General features: G+C 35.6%; 1 long non-coding RNA gene across 1 annotated transcript in view; it reads right to left on the bottom strand.

Annotated features, from left to right (window-relative positions):
* LOC126826851 (uncharacterized) overlaps nucleotides 1-18,394 on the bottom strand; it is a 49,604-nt gene extending 31,210 nt beyond the window's left edge. Inside the window, exons 1-2 of the long non-coding RNA XR_007682421.2 lie at nucleotides 18,106-18,394; nucleotides 13,139-13,292 (exon numbers count right to left, since the gene is read on the bottom strand). This is a non-coding gene — a long non-coding RNA (uncharacterized LOC126826851). The remainder of the gene's footprint in view (nucleotides 1-13,138; nucleotides 13,293-18,105) is intronic.
* Between the last annotated feature and the right edge of the window lie 7,086 nt (nucleotides 18,395-25,480).

Genomic DNA, 25,480 nt, shown 5'->3' with positions numbered 1-25,480 from the left:
GGCTAAAGGAATTTATAGGCGATCAATCTATGTCATGTGCAATGCGGGGAGGATAGTGTGGCGTTTTGCCCGCGCTTCTTCGAATTCCAGTTTCCAATATGAACATGGGTTGACGTCGGCTTACTAGATCTAAATCTTCTTTGGCTTGTGAATAATTGCAAGCAGTGTCGGACGCGGAACATTTGGTTAGATGGGGACAGGGGAAGGCGGGTGTCAATGATGATTTGTGCCGCATATCTAGACCCGAATATAACACCCAAATTCATCAGCTACATCACCTCAACAAACAAAATCTCAAATTTACACTTCTCATTGTAACAGAATAATAAATAAATTTCTTATATCGTCACTTAGATACGCCATTGATTGCAATCTAATTCAAATACAGATCTACATTTCGCTTCGTTTTTTTTTTGTTATACTTTCGATGGCCTACACTACACGAGATCTGTCCAGTTGTACTGGAAGGTCGTGTCAGGGATCGTACGAGCGGCTTTTGACCCTATGCCGTCAGACATTGATTAACCAATCAGCGTTGACGTTTTTAGTGATTTACCCATAGTTCCGTGCATCGCACGCCAAGAACTCGCCGTAACAGACCGTTTCATTGGCTAATCCCTCACTTCAACCAGGACGCCAGTAATATAACAACTCTTCAAGATCCTAGTGTAGTAAAGAAAAGTAAAACGATATTTTGAACTATAAAAAACGAAACGAAATAAGATCTGTGTTTTAATCAGATACGCCACTGATTTGCCTCATTAAATAAAGTTTTTATTATTATTATTATTGCAGGATTTCTGTTGTAGTAAAACGCACAAATACAATCTAAAGAACATTAATGGCATATGACGTGCCATTATGGATTAAATATTTCTTATTAATACAATTTTTACAATGCCTAAGATATAAGAGAACAATAAAGAAGATTAACATTTAGAATATATTCTAATAATTGGTATTAGGAAATACTATAGAATTGGATTGTGGATAGTTTGAGAAATAAAATGGTGGTTTTGTTTATAAATCAATAATAATCTATTTATCTTTTTACATGGTTTGTGTCCTAAAGAAATTAATTAATTGAAATGGTAAGAAAAGACGGTTAGGCCAACAAAGTTACAATAAAAAAGGGCACCTGTCTATAATATCAGAATTCACATCATTTACAGATTTATGGCATTAATAAACAAAAATCTAGACCTTTATGGTTTGACAAAAGGAAATCGTACCAAAGAAATTAATTGTAATTTTAGTGACGATGTGAGATATTTGTACATTATTTTTTCTGACTATGAGATATTTTTTAACACGTCTTTAGTTATCCATAGATGAGTCAATGAATGCTGTCAATAGAAAAAACAATTGATTGAGTAAAGACCGGGGATCTGAAATGAAATGGGGTTCATTCAACATCCTTTTCGCATCAACTGGGACAATAAAGACGAGAGAGAGAGAGGGGAGAGAGAGAGAGAGAGAGAGAGAGAGAGAGAGAGAGAGAAAAAAATGGGGTTTAACGTCCACTCGACACAAACTAGGTCATTTCGGGACTAACACATTGTTCAATTTTATTTCAATAATTCGCTTGCGGGTAGGGGTCTTTAGCAGTGGGAGGAAAGATATTTCTCATAAACAGTGATTGAAAGTTGAGTAAATTCTTAAGTCTGAAAATGCTTTGTGAACTCGTGGGCTGGAGGTTGGAATTGAAAAAAAAGAACCACTCATATACCACAGTACATGGCGTATGTCCATCTTCATTCGATTGGTACTGAAAAGTGGAACATTTATCCCCATTACCACGATGCTCTACTAACCTACAAACCTCGTAGCTTTATCATCGAAAAGGGTATAGGAACGAAATAATTACCAAAGGTCTGTGAATGAATCGTCAGTAATTGATTTTTATCGCTGTGTGTATATGTCTTGATATATAGAACTAGACTAGAATTGCCTGTGGATATGAATTGCTATATGATTTAATATCTGCTGCAACTGATTGGTTGATGAAGTGGATTACTGTTTATGTCAGACCATCTTTACTCACGTCCACTTCTAACAGATATGGGGGTAGGCAGCCGAATGGTTAACACATGGCAAGGTTTGGGGGCGTTTGGGAAAGTGAACAATGAAATATTTATGATATATTTTCTTTTTATTTCGCTGGAACAATAATAGTTTATCCTATCATCTTGTAAGATGTGGGGAAATATAGGGATGCCTGAGAACAATTTTTTGAAAAAAAAATTTTTTTTTCTAAGTCCAATTTCTTGTGGAACTCTTGTGGTAAAAAAACACCACAGACCCAAAACACTGTATCAAAATTATTCGAAGTCAAAAATTTTGTGGAATGTGGTACCACACAGGCATATAGGGAGGTCTGAGAAGAAATTTTTGAAACAATTGATATTTTTACTATGTCCAATATGTTGTGGAACTCTTGTGGTGAAAAACACCACACACACAAAACATTGTATCAAAAATGTATTTTTTTTTTTATCTAAATCCAATATCTTGTGGAACTCTTGTGGTGAAAAGTTCGACACAAATGTCCTCAAACCTTGCCATAGATCACATGCGCGCTGAATCATAAGGTATACCACTGAGTCAAGAGGCGTGGTTTCGATTCCCAGCTTGTAGGTGACAAGGACTAGGGTTTTCTCTGGGTTCTCCGGTTTCCTCCCACTGCTAAAGACCCCATACGTACAAGCGAATGGTTAACGCGTGTGCGTTGCATCATAAGTTCTGTCATTGATTTAAGTGACGTGGTTTCGGTCCCCAGGTTGTACGTGACAAGGAGTAGGGTCCCCTGTCCAAACTAGTGTGTTTTCTCCGGGTCCACCGGTTTCATCTCACTGCTAAAGTACAAACAAATTAATGAAAGGAAATTGAACCATATGTTAGTCCCGAAATGGTCTAGTTTTGTGTGTGTGCCTCTCTCCCTGGACACTCGAATGAAGGATGTGCGCTTTTTTAAATTTGTAATTACCAAAGAATATGACCCCCATTCCCACTAAGCTGTGCACAGGTGCACGAACGCACACAGGAATTTAAAGTGTGTACAGATTTTACGCCATATTATGAACAGGTGAACGGTTAATGACTGACTTGTCAACGCGCTGCTGAACCGTACTCGTTATTATCCCATTATCAACCGAAGCCCTCCCTAATAGTCGTTGATTAAGATAATCATTTGCAGCTGTAAACCCTGATAGATCACAGAAGTTACTAGAAGACCTTTCATTCGAGATTATCAGGTAGATTTTCACGACAGACAACAACTTATATTACAAGAGTTAACGACCTTTTTCTATTGTAAAACCTATAATCATAAACTTGAAATAGAGATAATGATTCAACATACATTACGCAAAAGCTGAATCTGCCTATTGCAGGTCTTTCTTTAGACCTGAAATGTTATCTAAATTATTTATTAGACATTAATTAACTTATCCAGACCATAATCAACTCTCGATTGGATTAGGTTCCGATTTGCTGTTCGACTTCCATTCATAATTTAACCATGAAATGAATAATCGAGACTTTAGTAGTGATGATCGAGGCTAGGCCTAAAATTCAATCTCTACTATCTCGGTTCAGAGTGGATCAATGTGACTGAAATTTTCAGCAAATTCCCTTTACATTATCTAGTTTTTAACTATTATAGAGAGAACTGTCTCCCATAATGTATCTTTAAATAGACATTGTAGGAAGTATTCCGTGTCTTACTCATGCGCGGAACTCGCAGTTTATCTAAAGGTGGTGAGATACACGGAAAGAACTTTAACGAAGGGCAGAAATTATGTCCAGTGCTGGGTTTTACTGATAAATAGTAGTAACTAGTTCTGTTATCATGAACAAGTTATGAACTAGTTTATTATAACTTTTTAGATATCTACAGAATATTAAAGACACAATATTCCATACTAAAAGACAAATACAGACTTTCAGACTATAAACAACTTACAGTACATATCTTACCCAAAAACATACTGGGTCTAAAATTATTAAAACTGATTGAGTTACGTTCTCTTGATTTCACGCCGCCATCTTTATTCTCTTTGAGACGGCTGAATGATACCACATTTGTTTTATATGAACATCAACGTCAAGATGGTATATAAATTACTATCTATAGAAAGCGTTCCGTCTCTATTAGTAGCCTACTGGCACATTCGGGCTTTAATGGTGAATAACCTCCAAATGTAAGATAATACCACTGTCTTTTACTGATCAATTTATTTACATATAAAAATAAGTAAATATCTCCCAGGGCAAGATGAAAGACATGTGTATTTAACGCTTCGTTAAGCAAAGATGCTATACGAATTTAATATAGAAAAGTAAATATTTTGAGAAACAGGATTAAAGCCTGATTAACTATAGATAAAATTAAAGCCTCGGTGCACAAATACTCGTGTTTCCTATTTAAATTTCACAAAAGTAAATTACAACTTAATTACATTAAAAATTAGAAATCATTTCGTGCACCAATACTCGTGTTTCCTATTTAAATTTCACAAAAGTAAATTAACTTAATTACATTAAAAAAAATTAGAAATCATGAATTGAAGTTTATCAATCACCAGACAAATCTTGAAGTAGCTAATTCTCTGACTCGATATCATCCAAAGTCTTTGACATTGAAAACACGAATTATTTGTCAATTTAAATCAACATTGATGTTGTGATCTTACCGGGAAAAGATGGGCTTCTGATATCCAATATTTAAGACAAAATAAACATTTTACCATTGGTAACAAGGGACTCGAAGAACGAGGCTACACAAATTCCACAAGTCATGTCAAACGGGGATGCCATATTCTTATCTGGAGAGCATGCACAATAAATACTATCGGTGTAGACTGGAATAACCAGACGACAGAGGATGCCATTCGGTTGAGACTGGTGTATTTCGCCGAACATAACTAATTTGAAATCAGAGTAAAAACAGAAATGATTGAACCTAAATCAGTTTATATACATTCATATTACAATATTATATGCGCTGCGACCCATTTGTGTTAATTTCTAGGTCCCAAATATTTGCGATTTAGCTCCTTTAAAAGATCCAAACAAACATTGTGTGAAAAGAGATAAAACACGGAAGTAAAGAGGCGTGGGCTGAGACAAAGGATCTCTGAGAGCAGATTTCTAATAACAATCGTTTGTGTAACCCTTTGTTCTTATGCCAAGGTCATTAACTCTGCTAATTACTAATCAGATATAGACATCAATACATTATTTGATAAACATAAAGGACCTTTGTTTGTAATTTTACCATTAATGACGGTGGTCTGTGGTTTCAATAAACAAATATTTGTAGTTCCCGTAAAATGCTGTTAGTAGATTTAGTACAAATATCTGTTTGTAATTTGCCATTAATGACTGTGGTCTGTGGATTCCATAAACAAATATTTGTAGTTCCCGTAAAATGCTGTTAGTAGTTTTAATACAAATAGCTGTTTGTAATTTGCCATTAAAGACTGCTGTGTGTAAAGTTCCCATAACAAAAACCTATTTGCCATTTTTTTTATTAAAGATGTAAGATTTAGAAAAAGAACTGCCCGTTCTCGATATAATAGTTTTAAAATGGGTAATTAAGAAGGAATATATTAAAAATGTCAGTTAAATTACTTCATTCTGAGCGAAGTTATGTTTGAAGAATAGCATAGTCTCGATTTCCATTGCAATTATACCGCTAGTACGATAATAAACAAAGTCTCGGTTATCAATTTTTAAATTAAATTATTAATTGGCGAACGTGTTTCAATCCGTTCAAAATTACAACCATCCAATGGAAGAGAGTCGATTAAGGGCTTAGGTCATGTGAATAAATGTCTAATTAATGATTTATATCACAGAAAAATCTGTAAGAGACAGATTTAGCTCCTATATAATGCATCTTAAAAAATTTTTATTGATATTATAGTTTCCATACAAAAACTATTCCCCATAAAATACTGATATATTTAGTTTTTCCATAAATAACAACTGTTTCATACTCCTATTTGTAGCTTCCCACAAATAATTACTATTAAACATACATTATGCAAGTGCTAAATCTGATTATTGCAAGTCTTTATTTAGGCTTCAGATGTCAAAGAAATTATAAATTAGATCTTTATGTACACAACAAGCACAAAATCAACTCTGTAGACCCACGGATGGCTTGGATTCAGCTTGGATTTAAACGGGATTTCCTTGACTGATTTAATTTTAAATGGCGCCGTGAGCAGAGATTAACGATTCCGTTGACGCCATACTCCCGGATCGAGGCTAAATGATAGAGTGTACGAAGCGAGGCCGCTATTGAGCGATGCCTTAACAAATAACATCTAAACTATTTAAAGTGCAATAAACTAAACACAGATAATGACAAATTATACAATTCCTGGAGACCGTGTGATGACTAATACAGACGGACAGGTCTTCTGTCTTAATAATATCAATAAAAATATTTTTATTTCCCCAATAGGCACGACGCCACTGGTGTATACCTATAGATTTATCATAATTGTATTATAATATTATGTCCTAAATTCAATTGATTTAATGAATGCCCAAAATACAAGTAAGAATGAAAATTTACCCTCTCAATCATTTTGTCCAATTGTTATAAAAATCCAAAAAGGTAAAACACAAATTCGGATATGATGACAGCAGACAAAAGACAACAGAGATTATGTAGGAGTTAACCCCTGTCAATCAAACGATCGGCCATACTAAGAATCGGTGAAGATGGAATTCAATCCCATTTCTAGTCAACAATTACACTGGTGATAACTATGTTCAGAATAAAGTAATTTGACTGAAATTTTAATATATTCGTCTTTCATCATCTATTTTTGAACTGTTACAGCAAGAATGGCTAACTCCTTTTAAAAATCTCCCATAATGTATCTTTAAGAGGTTCCTATTTGTAGTTTCCCATAAATGAATGTTATTTGTAGTTTCCCATAAATGACTTCTATTTACAGTTCGCCATGAAAGACCGTGGTTTGTATGGTATCGCATGAAATACTGATATTATAGTTTCACATTAAAGGCTGTTATTTGTTTTATCATAAAACCCTATTTGCAATTCCCATTTAAAGACTAAAGTTTGTAGTTTCTCGTTAAAGATTGATATTATTAGTTTGTAGTTTCTTATTAAAGATTGATATTATTAGTTTGTAGTTTCTCAATAAATCATTTCCCACATAAAACAATGCTAGTAATGTTTCCCATTAAGGACTACTCTTTGTAATATCATTTTATAGGCTGCTGTTTATAGTAACCCATTATTGACTATCGTTTGCAGTGCCCCATTACATACTATCGTCTGCAATGCTCAATTACATACTATCGTTTGTAATGCCCCATAATAGACTATGGTTTGCAATGCCCCATTATTAAATATCGTTTGCAGTGCCCCATTGCAATGCCCCATTATTAGATATCGTTTGCGGGGCCCCATTAGACAATAGTTTGCAGTGCCACATTATTGACTATCATTTGTAGTACCCCATTATAGACTATCGTTTGAAGTGTCCCATTATAAACTATCGTTTGCAGTGCCCCATTACTGTTATTTGCCCATTTATAAACTCACATAAATGACAACTTTTTGCAATTTCTCATTAAATACTGTTATTTGTAGTTCCCCATTAAGACCTGCTAATTGTAATTCCACATTAAGAACTGCTATTTGTAGTTCCCCATTAAGAACTGCTATTTGTAGTTCCCGATTAAGAACTGTTATTTGTAGACCTACTATTTGTAGTTCACCATCGAGACCAGCTATTTGTAGTTCCCCATTAAGACCTGCTAATTGTAATTACCCATTAAGAACTGCTATTTGTAGTTCCCCATTGAGACCAGCTATTTGTAATTCCCCATTAAGACCTGCTAATTGTAATTCCCCATAAGAACTGCTATTTGTAGTTCCCCATTTAGACCTGCTAATTGTAGTTCCCCATTAAGAACTGTTTTTTGTAGACCTACTATTTGTAGTTCCCCATTAGGAGCTGCTATTTGTAGTTCTCCATTAAGAACTGCTATTTGTAGTTCCCCTTTAAAGGCTGCTATTTGTTGTTTTTCATTAAATTATTAATAATGTTACACTGTCATTTGTAGTTTGCCATTAAAGGTTACTTTTTGCACTGTAGTATCTATATTAATAGTAATATTAGTTGTTCCTCATTACAGACGGCTTGTAGCAAAAGTGCGAGTGAACTGAACTGGTGTTGACGAAGACGTCAAAATAAGTTGGGATATTCGGAATGAAATTCTGGGGAATTATTTATGTTGGATAGACGTTCATGTTTTCACTAAGACCTGAACTGGTGTTGACGAAGACGTCAAAATAAGTTGAGATATTCGGAATGAAATTCTGGGGAATTATTTCGGTTGGATAGACGTCTATGTTTTCACTAGGACCTGAACTGGTGCTGACGAAGACGTCAAAATAAGTTGGCATATTCGGATTGATATACTGGGGAATTAAATGTTAGATACACGTTCATGTTTTCACCAGGGCCTCATCAGTCAAACCGTCTTTTAGAAATCAACGGTTTCTAAAATGAATTAACCTATGGTAAAGATTTTGGTTTCTTCACACTAATTAAATCATCTATTTCAACACCTCCCCATGGTCTCGTTTGTGAAATACCAGGCGGATATTTCATAATGTTGCAATGCATTTTAACATTACAAACAGATAATGTTAATTAAATGTAATGGGGCTGTCACACATTGACGTATAGCGTCAGCGTATGAGACGTATGAGAAATTTAACAAACATACTGGTGTACGTTGAATACGTTATGGGTACGTTTTTAACAAGTTACAAGCAATGTTTACATGTCTTCCTACTTAAAGTTGCACTAGATAAACCAACGTTACATTGTACCCTATACATACAGTTCCCAATGGCCAGGCAATGTAAACATATCACTTTGCAAACGTGTCATCCTATTTAAAGTTCCATTAGGCCAACCATTGTTTATATTTTATCCTAAATAAAGTTCCATTTGACCAACCATTGTTTACATTTGGTCTTATGGAAAGTTCAAAAAGGTCAAATCGATGCTTACGTTTTATCTTATCTAGAGTTCTACAAGAAAAAAAAAACAATGTTTAAATTATACTGTATCGGTGCAGAAAAGTAGGACGTTAAACCCCAACTCCGGTTGGAGTGAATCCAGCTATATATGGACTATATAGTCTATTAACTGTCATCACCAGAAGAGACCCCCCACGATAAACACGTCATCTCCAAACATATCGATAATTATGTCACCATTATTCTTATATATATATATAACAAGAATTACCTTAATTTCCCGTAGGTATCATCACTGAATAAACGGCCACGTTGTATTTAATACGTTTTACCCATTCAAAGTACCCCAAAAATACACTGCAATCGCACATGACAATTCCGCGCCCCAGTCGGACATTTTCAAGTATACAACTTGGTTACGTGTTCTTGATCTGAAAAAGGCCGCGTTAAACCAGTCTACTGGCCGTTATCCGTCTGATTGACAGTCCTGAATTATCGGGACTATTTTACACGAAACATCGTAAACGGCTAGGAATATATCCGAATTCAGAAGATCGCGACCATGTGTTATATAATAATGGCTTAAAGTCAATAAAATATCAGACCGAGCGTAATTTTCTCAAGTCGTCGAAGAGATTATGCAGCTGGCTATATTGCATCATACCTGATTAAACGTTCAGTACAGATTGCTTAACAAGACAAAGGACATTACATAAACGGGCCAGCTATAAATTTATATTATGGTATTGACAGAGATTTTAATTTGTGTTTTAAGTAGTTACTTAATATTTTGGGATTGGGATGCCCCGATATTTTACCGGGGAGATTTTAATTTGTGTTTTAAAGCGATAATTTCATATTTTCTAAGAAAGTCAAAACATAATTATTTCTTCTATGTCTTTTGCTCAATAGGTTGTCAACTCACTATTATACGATTATAGTTATTATTCTCCCTCTTAAAAATCCTTTGACCCCTGAAATAATAACACAATTACCTCCCTTGTTTTTCTAACACCCCCCCCCCCATGGAATAGCTATCTTCAAACGTTTGAATTTAAAGTTGAAAATGATATTTTTGCCAATTTCTCAATTGGCAATAGTGAATTATTGGATTAATAGGTTTATTCTTTTACAAGGTAGGACTTTTTAAAGATACTATTTATTTTAAGGCTTTATTTTAATAAATTTTAAAAATATAACTTAAAAATATGAAATTGCAGCTTTAGCGCAGTTACCCCCCCCCCCCCCCCCGCCCCCAATATTACGGGATTGGGATGCCCCGATATTAAAGGAAAAAATTTATTTGAATTCCTATTAAAAGAGGAATTGGTTATATACCCCGAAGGGTCGCGCTTAGATTAGGGGATAAATAGAGATAAACCGCTGGTTAATTTGGATAAGTTCTTTCAAAAATATCTTATTTAAGATCGGTGAAATGTGTTCAGATCATTCCTTATTCTTTATCTTGAGGTAAAACAATATGACATCCTAGTTTCAATTTTGTTTATCTAAAGTCTAATGTAAATATATAGGTCGTTATCTAAAGTCTGTTCGACTTGCTAATTTGATTAACTATAAACTGACTTCACCCCATGATATAATAAGCTGATGATAAAACTTGGGCACGGGTGGCAGTTATAATATTTTTTATAGCACCACATGTCATTAAACACCGTTCGGCCAGACGATATGGAAAATGGAAAAGACTACCCGACAAAAATAATGGCCTCAAAGAATGCTTATTGTGACCTTTGTCATAAATACAGAATTAAAAAAGAAGAAATGGGAATAAAAGAAGAATAAGTGAAGAATTTGTACCCCCCCCCCCCTTGACCACAACGACGAGGTCCTGAAGAGAAAAAGGGAAATAATTTCTTAATCACGTGTGTGAATTGTGTTATGAAAACAAAAATTGGTCGTAAAAAAACGGGTTTCTGAGAATTGTGCTGTGTACAAGTGAGCGTAAAAAAAAGAAAGAAGTTACGAGTATTGATCGTGGAAAAAACAAAACAAACTCTGTGCTTTGTGTATATAACTGTTTAAACAGTGTTTTGTTCCTGGGGTTTTCTTTTAAGACTTTTGATTATAATATGACATTTAATCAGTGTTGAATTTTTGTTGTTGTCTATATTTTAATCGGGGTAGTTATTGTCGACTCTATTTATATTTAATTTTGTAACGGTCTTAAAAAAATATTTTGTAACCTTTTCCGTAAGGAAGGAAGGTATGTTACACAATTTGCAGATGTTATAGATACGTTATCGTGCCATCTTGACACATGAAAGCAGAATTGATTACAATATTCTTATGTCGGCTATTAACACCCATGGCTGTCCAGATGGCACACAAAAGTCATTACCATAATATAAACTTTTGATGAATATAAACGTTATTGTTTCGTGAATGTAGGAGAAACGAATATGGTCTGCGTGACAAGGGCGGGGTCCGACATTAGTAGAGATCTTTCTAAAATATAACTCTAGTAACTTTTCTGACTTGTGTATAGGGTCGGACTAGAGATGAAACTGATATAGGGCAGACTGAAAGCTAGTCTTTCAAATATCGTTTCTATGTGGTTAGTACTTTGCCTGATCAACGAACCACCCCCACCCTTGAACTTCAGTGAGAGATCAAATTCGTAAACCAAGGCCAAGCCCCCACTCTCCGTATGAAAGTCATAGCGACAAGGTTGCACATGGCCACAATTATTACGCTAATATGTCTAAATAATCTCGTCTACCCTAATCATCCCTCTAATTGTTGGCAATATATTACTGGAAGGTTCCATTATAAAATGTCTGAACCTCATCAGCGATATGACGTTATTCTGAATCAAGTCCATAAAATATAATTTAATGTTGCAACAACGATGACGTAAAACTATACATCAATTACTGATGGTCAGATCGGCTAATTCCTTATCAGAAATCCATGATGGTCCACATTATGAAGAGGCTATCGGCTGTCAAAACACTCCACATAAATTAATCCATAAAACATCTAATGCTCCTCATCTTAGTAATTCTGTTTTTAAAGATGCATTATGTAAGAGCCGAATCTATCTATTACAGGTCTTTATTTTGGCTTCAAATGTTGCATAAACTAATATTTAGACATTTATTAATATGACAAGCCCGTAATCAACTCTCTAGATCATCGAATAACAGATTTAAATGGATCAGAACGCCCATGTGATTTTAAAGAATAACAATAAATTGGATAATCGAGACAATCACGTTTGCCCTGTACCGTTACTACGATAATAAATAACTTGAATGAAATTTTTAATATTTTCATTTTTCATTATCTATTATTGAACTATTGTAGCAAGAACGGTCAGCTCTTTAACTAAATCTTACATAATGCATCTTTTAATTTGGTGCTATTCGTCTATCATGAATTATGGGTATGGTCAAGGTTGGGGTGACCTGAATGCACCTGCAGCGTAGTCCATAAATGTAGTCTGTCTCCGGTCTCCTCCTACTGCTAAAGGCTCCTACGCGCATGCGAATTTTTGAAATAAAATTGGATCATATGTTAGTCCCACAATAACCTACACACTCTCTCTCTCTCCCTCTCTCTCTCTCTCTCATCGCTAGTCACAACGTTGCTTTGATCGATTCGTAAAGGATTAAATTAATTTTTACGCGAGACGCTTGTTTGACTTTATGACTATCCGGGGAAAGAGAGATAGATCTATAAAGAAAAAACAAACTGGTTCCGCAGTGAATCTAATTCCAACTGAGCCCCCCATTCCAATTTGTAGCGTAGTGCCCTAATTGCAACTGAGCCACCCATCCCCATTTTAGCGAAGTGCGCTAAATGTCGCATAATAATGCAGCGGGGTTCATATTGGGATACTGATGGAAGACGGTATCGCTGCTTCATTAGTTGTTAAAATTGGTTTATTTATTATGTCTGTTATTGGACAATGGTGGACCTCAGTGTTTTTCCGTCCCACCCAAAGAACTAGACTCTATTTGGGGTTTTTTTGCCAAGTCTTCATCATAATACACATGTTTGCAAATATTAAGCCATTTAGGAACGTTTAAGTTTTCTATACGTCTATTGAGTTTTAAAAGATAAACTGCTTACCTCGTGATAAAGTCAATCTTTGAGAATATGGACTAGGAAAAATCCCCGGGGAATCTTGATCTCTATCATAATACTGACCAAAAACTGACATAAGACAAAGACCGAAAAATAACACAATACATTCCACTTTCATGGTGACAACAGCTGAGATAATCTGAAAAAGAAATCATAGAATGATTTATGACTGTAACGGTTCACCTTTGATTTCTCACATCCTTCAGATAGCAAAAAAGCAGCTCGTTAGACTTTATGTGGTATTAGGTATTGACAGGTTTTTAATTATAGGGATAACGATATTGTGTATTACAGTTTCTAATAACTTATAATAGTCTTAACACGTACATGGTGTAATCGGAGGAGTGGATTAAGTGTGATTTAAGACAAACGTCATCGCATGTGTTATACACAGTAGAGCTGTCAGATGCTGAAGAGGGTGCTTGAACATCATCCTAATAAACATCATAGTCTTGAAACGTACATGTCGTAACAGTAGGAGCGGGTGGAGGGTTTACAGTGGCTCTACTGTAGGGTGCCCCGTGCAGCGAAAATTGCTGAAAGTTGCACGCTTCAGTGGCTTGTCTCGAAGTGATTTCTGGCTAGTCACGCAGTACGATAAAACTCTTATGAGTCTATAAATAGCCATCACACGTGCAATTCTCTACACATCTATCAACTATTACAGCCGTAAAACATCTATTATTGACGATTATGAATAGCAGTAATATTTAGCTTTTTGGTTATTACAGCAGCTTTAGAAATTACGTTCGTTTTATTTTTTTAAATTGTTTTATCATTAACTATACCGTTAGGAGCGGCATCTTTTGGTTTAGTACAAATAATATCTCTGAAACACTCGGGTTACGCAAGAACATGATACTGGCAGTAGTTTCATTTTACTTTTACAAGGTTCTTAAAACAATTGCTGAGTTGCCTAACGTGCGTGTTTCTAAATTCAATTTCTTGTTCCAGCTTTCTGTAAAAAAAAACGTAGTCTTGATTATCCCGACCCGTCAATCAGACGGAGAATGATCAGTAGACTGGTTAAGAGAGACTAATTTCAAAACAAGAGCACGTAACCTATTTTTTATTCAAAAGTGCCTGGATGTTATGGCCGACACCCGTAACCATGTTTCAGTCTATTATTTATGAATGATTAAATGGTCATAGCTTATTAAGTACAACATGGCCGTTGGTTTAGTGACTATAAATGTGCAAAACTGATTTAAGGCTTGTTATATATATAAATATTGTGGTGTAATTGTCAAGATATTTGTAGATATTTATTTATGGTGGGGCATCCTATCTATTGTGAACTATACGCCATGTTATGTGTTATACATTATGGATCATTACAGGGGCAGAAGAGTGTGCTTGAACTCATTAGCCGCATAGCAGTGTGTGCCCACATACGAATACGTGAAACTGAATGAATGAATGAATGATTGAATGAAGTTTAACATCCTACTGGTTACGCTGTGAACCTAACTCACAGGATGACCATAGGAATAAAATGGGGGGTAACATCCTACGTTTCTGCACCACCATGCATTGTGCTATGAGAGAAATTTTGCCCGGACATCAACACCAACCGTGGAAGTCAGTGTCATTATCCCGAACGTTGATGAAGAGCTAAACCGATGGAGTAAAGTACACTTAAACACAGCTTAACTCTAATCAACGTCCTTAAAAATTAAAGCCCCATATCCACTTTGGTAACGTCGCCAAACATCAAATTGCATTTAAACTCAATAAAGACATTCGGTCCATACATATTAAGAAATATTCAAGAGATATAAAGATCCAAAAATTATTAAAATCGATCAATCTAATCGAAAGTTATATCCATCTAAATTTCCCATTATGGTCTTTATTGATGAGGTCATCTTTTCTGTCTTAGAACAGAACTGGTTTGTATCCATGAATAGTGACATCAAAATGGCTTCTAACGTAAATTTTGTCAACTAGAATTTTATTTTTAGAAACCCTTTCAGCGCCTATTTTTTGTTAAATTTAAAATAGAAAACAATTATTGGGTATATGGGTACTTCCTAGATTATCATAGATACGAGGTGAAACTTATGAAATTTTCATTCGTGTAAATTTCTAGTGAAATTATCATTCGCGTACAGTTCTGGTGAAATTGTCATCCCAGAGAAATTATCATGCGTGTGCGTTTCTAGTGAAATTACGATTCGTGTGCGTTTCTAGCGAAATTACGATTCGTGTGCATTCCCAGTGAAATTTTCATCCCAGAGAACTTATCACGCGTGTGCGTTTCTAATGAAATTACGATTCGTGTCCGTTTCTAATGAAATTACGATTCGTGTGCATTTCCAGTGAAATTTTCATGCGTTTGCATTCTATAGTGAAATTATTAGTCGTGTGCGTGTCAAGTTAGATTGTCATTTCTTCGTATTTCTATTGTGGGTTTTTTTTGTGTGTTACACATTTTAAAGCTTGTAAATTTGTTGAAATAATAAGTGATGATTTGTTCAAAGTGAATCGGATGTGGGCCTTTAAATTTGTGCGTCAATCGGACTGCCTTCGCAAAATCCTGAATTACTTCCAATGGCGTTAATGATCATAGAGACGGTAAGTGTTAATGGTTTAGCAATTTGTTTCCATTGTGGGACTATTTTATTTAAATGCAAAAACACATTACTAAACTAATTCATCATGTTAATGTAGAAACGGAACGGACACTTTGCAGGTTAGAAAGGAAGAGCAGAGAGGGTTATGAAAGTCGGTTTTCGTTTTTAAATTCACAATAAATATATGAAGAGTCCATGGGGAAGAACGATCTAAGTCACAGTTTTGTCTTTTCGCATAAAAGGCAAAACAGACTTTCGGACGAGAATGTTTGACGCGAGTGGGTTTAATTACAACTTCAAAATGATGTTTAATGCGAATCATAATTGCCTGTACAACTGATTTCAACTTTTCAGGCAAATTAAGGTTAAATAAAGGGTACGATGGACTTGTATTTGTCCGGGAGGCCATTTCAGAAGGGCCTTGGTTCGATGTGACTCCAATCGTTTTTACCTGGAATAGTTTGTTCCACAGAAAGCTTATACAATTTGCTACCAGATGGGGCCATCAACCGGGGTTCGTTGAAATGGTAACTTAGATCGTTTTTCCCCGGGGCTGTTCATATGCATCTTACAGCTATTATACTTTCATCGACCTACATCTATAGAAAATTACACCACCTCAAACACACAAAGCGCGGATGGTGGTCTTATCCGCCTTAAAGATACTGAGTTAATTAATTAATGGAACGGGTATGTAGAAACGCAAATACCAATCGGCTGATTAGAGATGCAGAGAGGAGTCTTTGAATCTACACTATATATACTCTTCAAAAAAAGGAGGGGATGTTCAGAAACAATACAAAACTACGGAAATGCACTGTTGTTATTATTAGAGGTAACCAGTGTATGTTAATAACAGGCCAATTGCCTACACATGAACATAAACAGTTCATATGGGCTGCTTATCTGACGGCCCCATTTCACTCGCAAAGAGATACACCGCCAAAAGTGAAAATGGACAGGGACAGCTGTATAGCTCGGATGAGACGAAAAACCTAGGTCCGGTGTACACATTGGCGTGCACGTAATTGATCCATTGACAGTTTGAATTCGATATAAGAGTAGGCCGTAGTGCAGCTGTCCGGGCAAAATCTCCCTCATAGCACTCTGTATGGCGTATGCCCGTCTTCATTAGCCCAGTTCGGAGCAGAACAGCAGGACATTAAACCCCATTTCATTTCATTTCCATTGACCTGAAACACATAGTCTTATCCGCCTCCAAGTAATTGATATCAGATATGGTTGGAGGCAATGACTGACGTGGATCGGAAAAATATCTGAATTTATCCTAAAGCTAGTAACTGTCTTAAAGATCCATAAAACGCCCCCCTCCTTACCAACAGGAAGCGTGGATCGTGGCTTTTGTCTTTTGCCAGACTTTTTATGTTCTCAATATAAATCGACTGATCCTTATATAAATCTATTCTTTGTATTTTCATAGACTTAAGCCACGGTGAATTGTATTGGGTTTTCTTTTAAAACGAAAAAAGACACGGTAAATTCGCCATGGTATTATTGTAGTGATCACGATCACTCTTCAGTAATGATCAAATCTCTTAACGTAAAACTAAAATAAAGCACGTATGGTTTATCTAAAAGTGCGGGGAATGCGTAGGCCTTTTAGATATTTTTATGCAGATAGTGAAAATATTAAACAGATGAAAAAAAAAACGATCCTCCTAGAATAAAACAAAAAGGCTCTCAAAAGTGAAGATGAGGTTATTAATAGTAATAATAATAGCGGACTATCCGGCGCTGTCCGGGTTGTGCCCGTAACTCCGAAACCGGAAGCGGTAGGCCAACGCCTCCTAGCCTAAGGACAGCCTTAGTGTAGCCGCAAGCCCTGAACAGACAGACAGACAAACAAATGACAGTCACACATATTGGTATAAATATTCTATCACATCAAAGGACTAAAAGTAGGTTTTATGCTTGAGAGTAGATTTTTACCTGAATATGGTAAACTAGTGTTGGTTTTTATTCAAATCATGCCAGATTATACAACATGGCTATTCAAATATAACATATTAAGACTATATAATAAATTTTAGTGATGTTATAAAAGTTATAATGTTAAATTGTTCGCAAAATTATCGCTCAACATTTTGTACATTACTACCTGTAAGAAAAAAAAACGGTGTACTTTTTTTTTTTTAAAAAGTGCACAATTACATCTTTTAATTTCTTCTATCTTACTCTTCTTTCTTTTTCGTTTTTCTGAATTAATATAGTTGGGATTGTCCTATTGAATTTCAAATTTTTATTTACTCCCCAAGTAAAGAAAACTTTATCAAATTAGAAGAACCAAATTATAGTATTACAGATTAAAAATGCTTTAAAAGTTTTGCGCCTTCTTTCGTTTTTTTTTTTACATACCTTTTAAGTGTAGGTTTACTTCCCGAAATAAAGTCCTTCCTTAGTTTCCTAATAGTTTCCCTATAAAGGCAACGGTTCCGATCTAGAGTAGGAATGAAGCGCCGTCGTCCCGTGCAGGTTGCTTAACGTATTGTGTTCTCTCCACTGTCACCGTATTGTGTATTAAGAGTGGAAATGACGAATGGTTGTATTATAACAGATCTATACTATCAAGGGTTGAACATTACTACACATAAAGACACTAATAGCATCACTGATCGCTACAGACAAAACTTGAGCAAATAATCAAACGGAAGCAAAGCGAATAATTAAACCTCTCTTCCTACCTCTATCTAGAGATCGTGTTACCATGGAGATGTCACAGTCATGGCGAAATTCTAAATTACAAGTATTATACAATTTGATTATCAGAAGACATGTGGCATTGGAATTGGTAACTGTATGGTTTGACGTAATTTATTTATTGTTGTTTACAACGGATATCCACGCGACATATTTTACGCCTTCATTCAGATGAATGAAATCTCGCGGGTGATCACATGAATGTCGTGGGCGTGTTTTTGAAGTTTTAGGGTTATTACAAGGAAATTGTGACAATAAGTAATAGATATGCGTTGGCGTGTGTGGGATGGGCGGGGAGAGAAGTTTGGTCGAACGGCGCCACAGCTTTTGTATTTGCTCTTTTTCGTAATAAAGATTGGTCATTTTAATACTCTATTAAAATACTATCCGAAGAATGTTTTGCTAACTAACACTGACGTAATCAAACGGCTTTCTTGAACAAAACCAAAATGGATGTTCTGTATATAGGCCTATTATGTCTTTGAAGCAGAGAGTAAACGTACGAGTATCTTGTAGGATTTCGTCTTTGAAAGCCGCTTGTCATCAGTCAGTAAAGAAATTTAAATCTTAATCTCTAAGTGGAATATCAGTCCAAATAAGGTTTGATTCCATATATACAAAGACTTGCATTAATCCGATTAATTCCAAGCTGAGAGATTATCTACCTTCGGTTTATTTTGGTCTTGTTTTCTTGATAACTGAATGTTAATAATCAATTTGGGTATATATTAGCGGTGATTAAATAGCCATTATTCAACAGCTAAATCTGCAGGTCTTTATTTAGGCCATAAATGTTATATAAATTATTAATTATATATTTATTAACATGGCCAGGCCATAACCAACTCTCTAAGCTATCGGATGCTTTTGATGTTCAACCGATTTAAAAACGATTAGCAGTGACTGATTTAATTTAAAAATGGATAATCGAGACTTTGTTTACTATGGTAACAACGGTAGCAATGACACTCAAGACTCTAAACAGCCCTAACAGCTCAAAATTAAGTAATCTGACTGAAAATTTTAACATATTCACTTTTCATTATTTATTTTTGAACTATTATAACAAGAACTGTGAACTCTTTATCTAAATGCATCTTTAAGTGATGAAATAGTACATCTTGTCCAAAGAATACATCCAACCTCGTGGGTTTTCACCGGGTCCTCCGGTTTCCTCCCACTTGGCAATTGGAATTCGATATAACAGTAGGTCGTAGAGCCGCTGTCCGGTAAAATGGCGTATGACCGTCTCCATTAGCCCTGTCGGAACAGACCAGTGGGACGTTAAGCCCTAGTTCATTTTTTTTAAAAGTGTACTATATACGATTGCTAATTGTCAGTGTACAAAACAAAAATTAACGGGTAATTTTCTCTCAAACTACACAAATAAATCTAAATTAAGTCTTAGTTTCGTTCCGCTTATTCGGTTGCTCAGGGTAAACCGAAATATATAACGAAACGAAATATTGGTAAAATTCTAACGAGACTATCTAATACACAAGGGGGTCACGGTGGCTAAGTGGGTAGGACGCTGGCTAGCTAGCCTGGAGGTCGGGTGTTCGATCCCTGCATTGGTCGAGAAAGTTCATCCAGATTTTCCGTCGTGGTTCCCCCTTGTCAGTGATGCAGGACGAAGGGCCTGACAAGGACAGCTGTCTAGTCTTTCAAATGGGACGAAAAACCGAGGTTCTGTGCACGTAAAAGATTCCTTGACAGTTGGAATTCGATATGAGTAGGCCGTAGTGCCGCTGTCCGGACAAAATTTCCCCCATAGCACACTGTATAGCGTATGCCTGTCTTCATTAGTCCAGTTCGGAGCCGAACAGTAGGACATTAAACCCCATTTCATTTCATTTAATTTCATTTCTAATACACAAGGTAGATTGGGATGAAAAGGGAAGTGCTATTGGGCATTATTATCAAACCATTGATATAGTGTTTTGTCTCGTGTATCTCGTAATACGACAAACATAGCTTTACATTCGATTTCCTATCATTTCCGGTTTCCAGTTAACGTATCAGGAATCAAGTAAACTACCACAGCTGTTCGTTATCCTGTTTCTTGACATATTATCGCTTTCCAAATTGTTTTATTAAACCTGATGATGTCTCGCATACATATTGGTAAATTATTCTACACAATAATACTATATTAAATTCGGTGTTCAGACTCTGTCTTGACCGAGATGTTTCCACCCTGGGTACGTGTTCAGGGAAGCTAACTCAACATATCCTTGTATAAGAACTTTTGTCAGCACGCGCATAGATCATTTCATTCAATTCATTATATATTTAATTATTAACCCCTTGAGTTAGATTAATCTAATTACAGGTGGTTAATGGGTTGTTTTAAGTGTTTTTTATATGTGTATTTGTAGCACCATGAGCCTGTCTGTCAGATGTGGAGAGCGGGTCACCAAATCCGGTCGCCACATCCTACGTATGACCCAAACATCTTTTCTTACTACATATTTTAGTAGCCCTGTGATCGTCTAGTATTTTCACTTGTTGTCTTTGCTTCCCCTTCACGTTGTGTATTTACTTCTTACTGATTTCTCAGTTAGTTAAGGCGTTTGTCTTATCAGGAATAACAATGCAACAGTTCGTTTTTACATTTTATATATCATAGCCGGCTACATAGATACAATGCATAATAGAATAAAGTCATTCTGCTAAACCTCATCCAGCCAGACTCGCCCTGATAGAAACTGCTACATAATATGGTCTAAGAACTTAGATGGTAATCTCTCCGGAATTTAATTAAAATCTGCCTTAAAAATTTGCCATGATTTCTTTTATAGGACCTGTGGACATCACGCACAGACTAGGCTATTCCTGACCCTGAACCTGTGCAAATACTGATATGATTGGTTACTCAAGCCAAATGATGCAATTAGTAAATTTCCAATCACGTGTTTTGGTTCTATAACCCTTTTTTATATACCCATCTGCCATTCATTTTGATTTAAGTACACATATGTAAATCTAATAACTTGCCAAAGATATTAATTAATACAATACAATGCCATCATTAATTTCAAGAGCAAAAATTCTAGCAATATAAGTACATATTTCGATGTTTTCCGGTACTAAATTTTCATTGATAATTCCAGCGCATATGTTTCTAAAGATTCTCGCCATTATATTCTCGATTATCCATTTTTTGATTTAATCAGAAGCAGTAGAGCGGGTTCTAATCCAGTAAATATCACAGGCTAGTTGATTATGGTCTGGATAAGTTAATTAATGTCCAATTAATAATTTAGATAAAATTCAGACATAAAAAAAGATCTGCAATTGGCAGATTTAACTCTTGCATGATGTATGTTTAATAACTGGCTAATATTTTGCTTTTCAGGGTTGCTGTTATTGAAATTCAATGCACTTAATAGTTCAAATCCTGCTTTTCCAAATCACTATAGCATCTAGTGTAAATACTACTTACTCATTTAAGCAGTCGGCTTCAAGGGGACCATTGATGATTTACGCAGTCTTTGTTCCAAGGGTTTTCGTATTTAAGTGGAATCACTTACATCAACATGCACATATCAACATTTTTCGTTTATAATACCAATCAAATTTTATGTTTTTAGGGTGTTGTGATTATTAAAATCTGATCAAGTCATTGTAAATACTCCACAACAAGCTATCTATTAATAATTTGTGTTAATACTAAACTTAAAAACAGGAAATGCTACCAACACTTTGCTTTAACGAGGCGTGTTATAGTCCCAACTTAAATAGAAACACTTCGATATGTGTCGCCCACGTTATGCGGCCTATACAATGCAAATTGTACGTCTCACAGAAGTTTATAGCATGCGTTAGGGTATCTATCAACAGACAACCGGGTTATTGTTAGCGAATATTTAATCATTTTATACTTAAGGGTGACATGAATAGGATGCCTCCCTAGTTCATCATAGACTGCTATACTGGGGGTGTTTGAGTTGACATGTAGAAGTCTCTTATAAAATTTATGGTACACTAGTTCAATATTTGGATACTCGAAATAACCCCATACTTCAGAACCATACACTGTAAGAAATAATTCTGTTAAAAAAACAGAAATGTTCTGGCAGCAGATTTACCAGATTTTTTTCTGTAATTTTTATTCTGTTTGTTTTTTAACAGAAAATTTCTGTTAAGTCACAATAGCATGTTTCTGTAAAATTACAGAAAAACAAATCTGGTAAATCTGCTGCCAGAAGATTTTCTGTTCTTTAATATAATTATTTCTGTTAAGTCACAATAGTACGACTCTGTAAAATTACAGGAAAACGATCTGGTAAATTTGCTGCCAGAAGATTTTCTGTTCTTTAACATAACATTTTGGTTAAATATAAACAAAATAATCTGTAAAACAAGTAATTTTTCAGTCATGAATTTACAAAAAACATTAAAAATGAACAGAAATTCAGAGCAAGAAATTGTACATGACTTCAAATTTTGTGATTTCTGAAGGCTACGTTTATTACTTTCTACCGTATCTTCTTCCATTTGCAATTCTTCAATATAAACCTGAAACAAAATTATGAAGCACATACAGAGACATGAATATGTAAGGATGGGTGTTATACCATCCTATCAAACAAAAACAGGGATTTCTCTGTTGTTAAATCCAGGTCCGTAACTATAGGCGGGAGGGGGCGCCCTCCTCCCCTGCAAAATGTTTCGCCCCCACCCCCCTGAGAACACTTCCCGCCGCCCTCGTTGCTCTGAGCTAGTTACGGCCCTGGTTAAATCGCCCCTATAATACTCATTAAAACAAATTTTCTAAACTCAATATATATTCTCATTGTAGAATTCTTTAACTAACTCGTTTCGGCAGAAATTTTTTGAATTATATTTTAGATGGGACTGTCTAGGAAAAAATAGATAAATAAATCTGAATTGACGAACTCGCTCTTAAATCAGACCAACATAATGGTTACGAAAAACATTGTTACGACGCTATAACCGAATTATCACAAGGCAGAATAACACAAGACAACGTATCAAAAGTTTGTATATACTTTTAATACGGACAGTATTGGCAATTTATGGTCACGGCTATATTATTCAACAATTTATAAATTTTGCATTGCCGTCCAGAAACGATAAATGCAGCGAATAATTAGTTAAAAAATAATTCATTTCGAGTGATAACACATAGAATTAACTCTAACTCTGAGGGGCAGGAGCTAATTATCTAAAATTAACTCTGAGGGGCAGGAGCTAATTATCTAAAATTAACTCTGAGGAGCAGGGGCTAATGATCTAAAATTAACTCTGAGGGGCAGGATTTAATTATCTAAGCCTGGAAGAACAGGAATGAAAACGGCATTAATTCAAATGTTTTGTGTGTGTGCAAATGCTAAGGAACAAGGTTTGGGAGGACAATTCCTAACCTGTTCACCATACCAAGGCGACAGCACACAAATTACGCAACTGCTGCCATGACCAACCGCCCAACCAAGTAAATATTTTCTCCAGTAAAACCTTTAAAACATTGCAACTTATGGAGGCCAAATATTTACAAAAACTTCCGGGTAAACCGGGAACATAACAAATAGACCCCAGTGCACACTATGGGTATTTCTGAAGGATCATTATCAAACAGTATAGCGGGGGATTTCTAAAGGCAGAGGATTTCTGAAGCATCATTATCAAATATAATAGCAGGTGATTTCTGAAGGATCATTGTCAAACAGTAGAGAAGTATCTCCGATGCACATTATGGAGAACCATTATAAACCAAAATGCATCTTCAGAAGGTGCAATGGCAAACATTATAGCAAAGTATCTCTGATGCAAATTATGGAGAACCATAATAAACAAAAACGCCCCCCAAATCGAAACCTCCATAATGGATGGACTGCAATTCGTTCCCTTTAGATACCATCCATAATGGGAAAAAAATGTCTGCAATTCGTTTCCTTTAGATAATGGTACATGTTACTCTCCAACGTGAAAGAATCAATGTGTATACTGCTCTGAAAACATTGGCCTCCAGCATCTAGTGGCATGTGCTTTATTAACTTTTGAAATTTGCGAAAGGTCAATGTAGTCACCCTTCAAAATACAATTAATAATTTTATGGGACACATTCGATCACATCAAGCCATGAAGGCAGTCGAACAAAGTAGGGTGCTTATTTCGATGCTCAAATTATGCCTTCGGCTTCTGCATCTTCTGAATCTGCATTGATTGCAATGCCCCTCTCTGCAGATGTAACGGTTTACTCTTTCTGCTACCTCGTTTGCGGGTAAAAACGACTGGGGGTGGCCTAAACAATGGATTTTCTTGAGTATATGGTGGTTGAATACAATAGTTGGTCGTCCTCGTGGCTGGTCAGAAACAGTAGCTCACCGCTTTCTTAGTTTGCTACATACTGAGTGCCTCCCAGGCGCTAACTCCACTCGAGGTTTACTCCTAAGGCGGTGAATTTCTATCATCTGAGATAAAGATATCCCACTGTTGTCTATTGTGATAGGAGGCATGGGAATTCTGGTTTCACTGATAGTCCCTTCGTGATGTTCTGTGGTTCCAGTTACAGCCGCGGATAAAACCGGTTTTACATACGGACTGTTGGTTTTGTGTCTCGATCCCAGCGACGGTGTCCTATCGGACTGGCAGTTTTGCGTCTCAATGCAAGTGGTGGTGTCCTCTCCATGATATAATTGTGGAGAATGAAGCTAGTTTAAGGTATTTTATTGAAAATCAATCTGATTAAAACACAGATCCGATTTCGTTTCGTTTTTTTACAGTTCAAATTTTCCTTTTACTTGTTTTTTCTACAGTAGGATAGTGTAGGCAATCGAAAGTATAAAATAACGAAACGAAATATAGAGCTGTATTTTAATCAGATTGATTGAAAATGTAAAAAAAAAACCAACGCGTTTATAAAATAATCGACAAGCGTTAGATCTCATCGTCAACAGGACTTCGACCCAATGTAATATAATTGGTTAACAAAAAAAAAGAAACATTATCTTCAGCAAATAATAAAAAAATTATTAACATCACAAAATGCATTTAAAAAACCTTATTC

This window comes from Patella vulgata, chromosome 7, assembly GCF_932274485.2.
Source record: "Patella vulgata chromosome 7, xgPatVulg1.2, whole genome shotgun sequence".
Lineage (NCBI taxonomy): Eukaryota > Metazoa > Mollusca > Gastropoda > Patellidae > Patella > Patella vulgata.
The sequence above is the reverse complement of the archived record's forward strand: the minus strand, read 5'-3'. Positions and strand labels throughout refer to the sequence as shown.